This window comes from Acipenser ruthenus, unplaced genomic scaffold (genome assembly GCF_902713425.1).
Source record: "Acipenser ruthenus unplaced genomic scaffold, fAciRut3.2 maternal haplotype, whole genome shotgun sequence".
Classification (NCBI taxonomy): domain Eukaryota; kingdom Metazoa; phylum Chordata; class Actinopteri; order Acipenseriformes; family Acipenseridae; genus Acipenser; species Acipenser ruthenus.
The window spans coordinates 117,931-126,937 of NW_026708108.1; the positions used below are offsets into that span (position 1 = coordinate 117,931).

At 40.6% G+C, this 9,007-nt stretch overlaps 1 long non-coding RNA gene across 1 annotated transcript; it reads right to left on the reverse strand.

The window, feature by feature from the left end:
* Positions 1-5,342: 5,342 nt before the first annotated feature.
* LOC131729621 (uncharacterized) lies at positions 5,343-7,839 on the reverse strand. The gene is made up of 2 exons (XR_009323569.1): positions 7,184-7,839; positions 5,343-6,529 (listed from the first exon to the last, which is right to left on the reverse strand). It is a non-coding gene; the product is annotated as an uncharacterized LOC131729621 (long non-coding RNA).
* Positions 7,840-9,007: the final 1,168 nt, after the last annotated feature.

Genomic DNA, 9,007 nt, shown 5'->3' on the forward strand with positions numbered 1-9,007 from the left:
CCACCTCCTCCACCAACTCTGGCACCTCGGACTGTAGTAAGCAAGCAAAAGTTAAGCAAACAAATTGTGTTACAAAAACTGTATTTAGCAACTTGCCAAAGGCATATTATACAGCATCAATATTGCTGTTAAAGTTTCATTTTATTATCACAACAAGTATCAGCGTGATCTCTCACTGGGAGGGACAGCTGCTGAACTTTAATGAGACTGAACCTGTAAAGGGAAAAACGCTCAAAGCACTTACCTGCACAAGACAGTTCATGTCCAGGGAGTATAGAGGATAATTTGTGCCAAAATTAAAAAAAACAAACTTTAAAACGAGATAAATATATAAATATATATAATTATTTGTTTATTTAGCAGACGTCTTTATCCAAGACCACTTACAGAGACTAGGGTGTGTGAACTATGCAGCAGCTGCAGAGTCACTTACAATTACATCCCACCCGAAAGACGGAGCACAAGGAGGTTAAGTGACTTGGTCAGGGTCACACAATGAGTCAGTGGCTGAAGTGGGATTTGAACCAGGGACCTCCTGGTTACAAGCCCTTTTCTTTAACCACTGGACCACACAACCTCCATATATATAGAAACTTCATTTATACTTAATGTTTTTGGTTGGTGCAGACAATGAGAGAATCGATTATCTAAATATGCCTGCTTCTGGATTGTGCATGGGGCTTGCGGTGAGTCGCAAAAACTAGAACAATCATCTGGAGTGTGACATCGCCTGTATACCTGGGCTCTTCCATGTTTTAACATGTTTTTATGTGTGTGTCAAATGAAAGACCAGTGTAAAAAATCACACCCAAGTTGTGCGATGATGCTTTTGGGCTAACGGTGTGTCCAGCAACGTTTACATCAGAAAACATCAATTCATCACTGAGTTTTTTAGGCCTCAGGATTAAAACCTTTTTGTCTGAATTTAGCATAAATTATTGGGGGGCATCCAACTGTATAGTGGCACATACCCTTTTGGCCTACTAGAACATGCAGGTTGTTCCTCGGTCTCTATTTCTAGACCTCCAACAGGCTCTTCCATAGCAGATGGAGAATCCTCTTCCTGAGTAACAATAGTGTCATCACTGGGACTATCAGTGGGGTAAAAATCACTACCAGAGTCAGATGGAATCTTGGAGTGTGACTCAGGGTCACTGTCAGTTACCATCAGCACCCTAGTCACCTCTCTGAAGAACCTTTTGTGTGACAGCTTTAGGCAATAAACATCTAATGCATTTACTAGAGGAATGGAGTATCTGAGAAAATGGGTAATGTTTTTTATTAAGTGTTGGTAAATATATAACAAAATTATATCTATCTATCTGTAACTATATTTTGTAAAATGTTGTTTGGTGTGCTAGCCTAACTGGCAGTCACCTGACACAGATGTGTGGGTTTAACCAGGGCAGGCTTTTATTTTTCACGGCAACACACAGTGTATTTGTAGCAATAAAAATAAACAAAAAACAATGTTTTTGAATTTGTAAAGGTCTTACTAATGCATTGTAAAGTTTTAACATTTATTCCCTTGATTTAAATTCAACACTTTTCACAATGTATCCGAGCATCTTGTTGGTCTTTTTTATAGCTTCCCTTACATTGTCTAGATGAAGACATTTCTGAGTCAACATAAACTCCTAGGTCTTTTTCATAGATTCCTTCTTCAATTTCATTACCTCCCATATGATATTTATAATGTACATTTTTATTGCCTGCGTGCAGTACCTTACGCTTTTCTTTATTAAATGTCATTTGCCATGTGTCTGCCCAGTTTTGAATGCTGTCTAGATCATTTTGAATAACCTTTGCTCCTGCAATAGTGTTTGCCACTCCTCCTATTTGTGTGTCATCTGCAAATTTAACAAGTTTGCTTACTATACCAGAATCTAAATCATTAATGTAGATTAGGAATAGCAGAGGACCTAATACTGATCTCTGTGGTACACCACTGGTTACCTCGCTCCATTTTGAGGTTTCTCCTCTAATCAGTACTTTCTGTTTTCTACAGGTTAACCACTCCCTAATCCATGTGCATGCATTTCCTTGAATCCCTACTGCGTTCAGTTTGAGAATTAATCTTTTATGCGGGACTTTGTCAAAAGCTTTCTGGAAATCTAAATAAACCATGTCGTATGCTTTGCAATTATCCATTGTCGATGTTGCATCCTTAAAAAAGTCAAGCAGGTTAGTTAGACACGATCTCCCTTTCCTGAAACCATGCTGACTGTATCCCATGATATTGTTACCATATAGGTAATTTTCCATTTTAGATCTTATTATAGTTTCCATAAGTTTACATATCAGTTCTTTTGTAGTTCTTTCAAAACAAGGCTGTATTAAAGTCTATGAACATTTTGTAGTTCAGCAACAGCAATATAAAGCTAAATACAGTTATAATTAAAATGTTTTCAAAATAATAACACAACAATTTACAAGTCCCCCAAATTGGGAGGAGACTACACAAGTAACAATGAAAACAAAAATAAGAGTTTAGACCAAGTGCAGGATACAATAAAAAAAAGAATGACTGCACTGGAATTATCAAATCCAATTTTATTTATAAAGTGCCTTTCATGGCAAGCCATCCAACGGCGCTTTTAACAAGACATTCGGAAGTACATTTAGTAGTAAAAAGGATTCACTGATATTTAAGTTTGTAATGCTGTAGGATATGATGGATTCCTCAGAGGAAGGGAGTCTCCCTCCAGGCCTAATCAGCCAGCTTTAGAACAGGTGCTGGCTTCTAATGAGCTCTGAGAGTGGATATTTGAATGAGCCCATGGGGAGAGAGGATAAACAGAGGGCGGTTGCAAGAAACTGTGGGAAACGAAGCTTTAACCTGGCCAGGCTATTGACCCTAATTAAAGGCACAGGTGGGTGAGACACCCACATTATGTAGCATGGGAGTTGCTACATTCTGTAGAACAGAAATATTCAAGATTGGTTCAAGAGGTTTGTGGCGGAGTGTCCCGCCTCTATGTATTATTATTTGTATTTTTGTTTGCGGCGCGGGTAAAAGCGCCGCGTCTTTTATTATTATATTTAAAAACCCAGTGAGGATGCATGGCTGATCAGCTACTGATTAACTAGCTGACAGTCATGCATCCTTACCAAACGCGTGCAGACTCTGGCCAAGGGATAATAAGATAATTAACTACTAGTTAATCCCTCGGCCAGAGTATATAAACCTGCAGCTCTCTGCACTCAGGGCTGAGTGTAGAGGAGAGTACGGGAGAGCGGAGAGAGAAAGCAACATTAAAAAAAACAATTGCTAAAACGTGCTGGATTACCCCACTTACTTGTTTGTTTGTTCATTCGTTTGGCCCTCGTGCCCTTTTGTTTTGTGTTTTGTTAAATCTTTTGTTTTGTTTATTAATAAATACGCTGAGTGCCGCAGCATTCAGCTTCACCCGCCCATCCACTGTTTTGGTGTCAGTTACTTCCTGGTCCGTGACGTCATCCACCTCACCACTGCGAGCCAGACTGCCACAAGGTTCAAGATGGTTGCTGACTTAGGGCTGACATAGGCCATATGGGCAGAATTACGTAGGACCTACATTGGCAGCCGATGTCGGGCCAACTTAAAAGTACAATGTAGGGCCGACATATAGCTGCTATCTGGGTAGACCTCGGAATGTAGAAAGAAAGCACAAGTTAAGCAAACAAATTGTGTTACAAAACCTGTATTTAGCAACTTGCCAAAGGCATATTATACAGCATCAATATTGCTGTTAAAGTTTCATTTTATTATCACAAGTATCAGCGTGATCCCTCACTGGGAGAGACAACTGCTGAACTTTAATGAGACTGAACTTGTAAAGGGAAAAACGCTCAAAGCACTTACCTGCACAAGATGGTTCATGTCTAGGGAGATAATTTGTGCCAAAATTAAAAAACAAACTTTAAAACGAGATTAATATAGGAATAAATAATAAATAAATAAAAATACAATTATATATGTAAGAACATAAGAAAGTCTACAAACGAGAGGAGGCCATTCAGCCCATCTTGCTCGACTGGTTGTTAGTAGCTTATTGATCCCAGAATCTCATCAAGCAGCTTCTTGAATGATCCCAGGGTGTCAGCTTCAACAACATTACTGGGAAGTTGGTTCCAGACCCTCACAATTCTCTGTGTAAAAAAGTGCCTCCTATTTTCTGTTCTGAATGCCCCTTTATCTAATCTCCATTTGTGACCCCTGGTCCTTGTTTCTTTTTTCAGGTCAAAGAAGTCCCCTGGGTCGACATTGTCTATACCTTTTAGGATTTTGAATGTTTGAATCAGATCGCCGCGTAGTCTTCTTTGTTGAAGACTGAATAGATTCAATTCTTTTAGCCTGTCTGCATACAACATGCCTTTTAAACGCGGGATAATTCTGGTTGCTCTTCTTTGCACTCTTTCTAGAGCAGCAATATCCTTTTTGTAACGAGGTGACCAGAACTGAACACAATATTCTAGGTGAGGTCTTACTTATGTATATATATATATTTTGACTTCATTTATACTTATTGTTTTTGGTTGGTGCAGACAATGAGAGAATGAGAGACAATGAGAGAATCGATGATCTTCTAAATGTGCCTGCTTCTGGATTGTGCAGGGGGCTTGCAGTGAGTCGAGAAAACTAGAACAATCGTCTGGAGTGTGACATCGCCTGTATACCTGGGCTCTTCCATGTTTTAACGTGTTTTTATGTGTGCGTCAAATGAAAGATCAGGTTCAAAAATCACACCCAAGTTGCACGATGATGCTTTTGGGCTAACGGTGTGTCCAGCAACGTTGATGTCAGAAAATGTCAATTTATCACTGAGTTTTTTAGGCCCCAGGATTAAAACCTCTGTTTAGTCTGAATTTAGCATAAATTATTTGGGGGGATCCAACTGTATAGTGGCACATACCCACTTGGCATACTAGAACATGCAGGTTGTTCCTCGGTCTCTATTTCTAGACCTTCAACAGGCTCTTCCATAGCAGATGGAGAATCCTCTTCCTGAGTAACAATAGTGTCATCACTGGGACTATCAGTGGGGTAAAAATCACTACCAGAGTCAGATGGAATCTTGGAGTGTGACTCAGGGTCACTGTCAGTTACCATCAGCACCCTAGTCACCTCTCTGAAGAATCTTTTGTGTGACAGCTTTAGGCAACAAACATCTAATGGATTTACTAGAGGAATGGAGTATATGAGAAAAATGGGTAATGTTTTTTAATAAGTGTTGGCAAATATATAACAAAATGATTTATATCTATCTCTCTCTCTCTACACACACATATATATATATTGTAAAAGGTTGTTTGGTGTGGAAGCCTAACTGGCAGTATAAGAGGCGACACTGACACAGAGGTGTGGGTTTAACCTGGGCAGGCTTTTATTTTTCACGGCAACACACAGTGTATTTGTAGCAATAAAAATAAACAAAAACCAAAATAACACCTGCCCACTTGGGCCCTCGCTCACTTCTTGATCCCTGTCTATCCTTGCAGAGGCTAAGCCCTGTGCAAATAAAAATGACTGCAGTGTGTAGTAAAAATAAAATAAAATACTGCAGTGTGTAGTAAAATTACTGCAGTACAAAAACCACCCTACTGGAGAACTAAACAAAAATAGTTCCAGTCTCAGATCTTCCTGGTTGGTACAGGTTCCTGCCACACCCTTTCAAAAGTGACCTCCACAAAGGTAAGTACAGGTTTTAAAGGTGCATTTATAATCCAAACCCAGGACTGGGCTGTAACTGTTACTTTGTTCCCTTCCAGGTGTTTCAGGTACGTTCTCCAGGTTTTACTTCCCTCCACACAAGAGGAAAGGTGTCCAGTCTGGCCCACACAAGGACATCAGGTACATAGAGGTCGTAATGATAGTTACACAGTCCTGTATTTCAAATAAATGAAGCGTCTGTTTCTTTTTCTTTCAAGGTTAGCAGGAGACCTCTGCTGGTGGAAGAAGGAATGGACACTAGCTGGACCAGCAGTATCCATGCTGGCGTTATACACCACGACTAAAAATGAAATTACACAGTCTGTGTCATGTGTTTCCTTTATCAGTGCTTGAGCACACAGTTCAAAAGTAAGCAGATAGGTCTCTAGGTAACTAATACTGCTGTTTGTAATCCACGCACAGGCAAATCCACACAGTGCTCTTTCACGTTGCCTACTGGTGCTGTGTGGCAAAGTGGTAATGACGTGCAGGTGAGTGCAGTGCAGAAGAATCACACAGACAGACGTTGGTACAGGTGCAAGGGTGTTTATTTATTTTTGTAAATGTCCAGAGCCTCAAGGCAAAACCTGTAAATGATAATAGTGCTGGAAGTGATACAGCGGCGTGTATCACTTCTAATTTATAATCCCGCGGGTTTGACCCGCAACCCCAAAGTCCCGTTCCGACACCCACACTAAACACGAACACAAAAGACAGTGCGTGATTCAAGTGCTAAAAGGTGCAAACACAAAGACAGTTGGTAGTGAAAGGTGAGTGGTGAAGTCCGGGTTTTTCGCTGGCCTGCGGCTGCAGCTCCGGATCGTGCTCAGTAATCCTCTGTGACAAATAACACACAAGACACACAGTGTTAATACACAGACACAGAACACTCACGGTTTCCTCACAGTACGGGCTCCTTCTCGGTTATTTAACTTAACCATATGCAAAGGAACAGATCACTCAAGCCATGCCCCCTATTTATACCCTTGCCCATGACCCCGAGGTTAACGAGCGCATCCGCTCCTCCAGTCCTCGGATGCCACGCCGCTTACCGTCTGGGTCACTGAGCTCGGGTGCCATGGCTCCGCCCCCTTCCGAACTGACCGACTTCCATCTACCCTACGGAATAAATTGTCGTGCCATTTCATTAAGGGTATTCTGTTCCTCGTATACCGTGCTCTCACAGGTCGAGAGGGAGATCTAACACTAAGACTCATTCGATCTCTGTCACATGCTGTAATTACAGTTGGTCTTAAAAATGCCTTGCACTGCAACTGCACTGCAAGTTGCAGTTATTTAAACCAGTCCGTCGGCAATTTGAAGCAAGATCATGCAGGCTAGAGAAGTGAGCGTTGCTTCCACACAGGTAAGTTTAACACTGTGCTAAATATACAACAAATCGAATCTCCGGCAAGAGGTCCACACACTACATTACTCTTAAACTTCCACCACAATCTTGCACACAGCTCAATTGTAATACGTTGTACTCACTGATCGCTGGGTTTGCTCGTACTCCACTCGCTGTTTTTAAAAACTCACTCCGCGGTTACTGCTCTGCACAATCCTGCTGCAATCTCCAATCTTTATTTAAATGTTCCTCCGGGTGAGTCTGCCCCGTCCTCAACCAGCCCCGACACCCACACTTGTATACTGTGTGGGTTTCTTAGCAGTGCTTACAAAGGTACCACGAAATGTTCCTGTAAGGGCAACTGAGAAAGCCAGCACCTCTGCTCACTTTTTTTCTTAAGTAACAAAAATTATTCTCTGCCAAACACGAACTACTTTAGATGTGTAATGGCTTTTGTATAGAATACTAACCTTAGGTTTAGGGTCTCGGTGTTGGGAGAGGATTATTAATTGTTTTATTAACAATAATATGGTGTCTACTTAAATCGCGGTAAATTTCCGTATTTTTCACGGGTATGTTGCGGAATAAAATTAGGATTTTGCGGACATTTCGCGGACCTGTTTAAACATTAAATAAACCTAAGCAGACAGTATTTCAGAACACTATAAAGCCTAAAAATTGTGGTACTTACTTCCTTAATAAAACAGAGTGCTGTCACTTGTTAAAGGCAAGCATGCAGCATCCCTCTGTAGTTGACTTGCCCATATATTGAGACTGCACGTTCTGCATCCACTGAATTGGTTGGAAGTTAAGGCAAAGCTTTGCCAAGTTATACAGATGTGGAAATCGATTAGAAACAGCCCAAAAACTCGGTTACACAAGGGCATCTGGCATACTTTAATAAAGGCAATGTATGAAGCACATTTGTTGTCATATTATTTGTCCAATCCAATATTTTATTTTATTAGTACCGAGTCAAAACATAGAGAACGAACGTGGCTATTCGGGTCTAAAATTCCAACTGTGAAAAAGTAAGCAGCAGGTTGAATCGAGGTGGCTGTGCTGGATCGTTTTAGTACTGATTTAACTTGCAGACAGGAATACTTTTTGTCTGCGCTGACTTTCCAGTTTGGTTTCTGAAAGCTGTTTATTTTACGTTCTGTTTAGCATCCTCTGTAGTAGCCTTTTGTTTAATGTGTGATTCTGAAGCTAAATAGCGATCGATCGTACTTTTTCCAAAGACACATTAAGATATGCAAAACAATTACCTCAGTCTGCATGTACAGTTTCTCTGGGAAATATCTTGCAATGGTCATCAGCCAAAATATACTTTGTCCCACCCCCTACTGCACAGTACAGATCACATAAAAGCAGTAAAGACGCACTGATAGGCTGATTAAAACATTTTCATTTAAATAGTAAACAAGAACGTTAACGGCTTTGGATAATTTTTTTGTGTAAATGTTATTTGTGGACGTTTTTTGTTTGTTTGTTTTTTGCGTAAGTGGAATGCACACATGACGGTGAAGGAATATAAAAGGGCTGTCTACAGAAGGAAGACACGTAGTTTGAGTCGCTTGCGTTGTGCAGTAGTTCATTTAAACAATGTTTTTTCCCTCTCCGTACTTGTTTGTATGCATTGGCCCCTAAGAGGTGAATTTTGCGGTAACCCATCAATATCACGATGTCCGCGAAATCGCGATTTGGGTAGAACCCTAATGATAACCAATCAGAATGCAATGTCCTGACAGGAACATTTGTTGGTACCTTTATAAGGACAGCGGGTTCCTTATATTCCCCATCCTTCCCGCTGCCAAGTCACCTGACTTTTTATTTCCTCTGGGATTCTGGGAAATTGAGTTCTCTTTTCCTACTGCATTGTTTACATGGACGATCGTCTGAGTTTTGTACTGAATGTCCCAGTTTTGTACATTAAGAACATAAGAACATAAAGTTTACAAACGAGA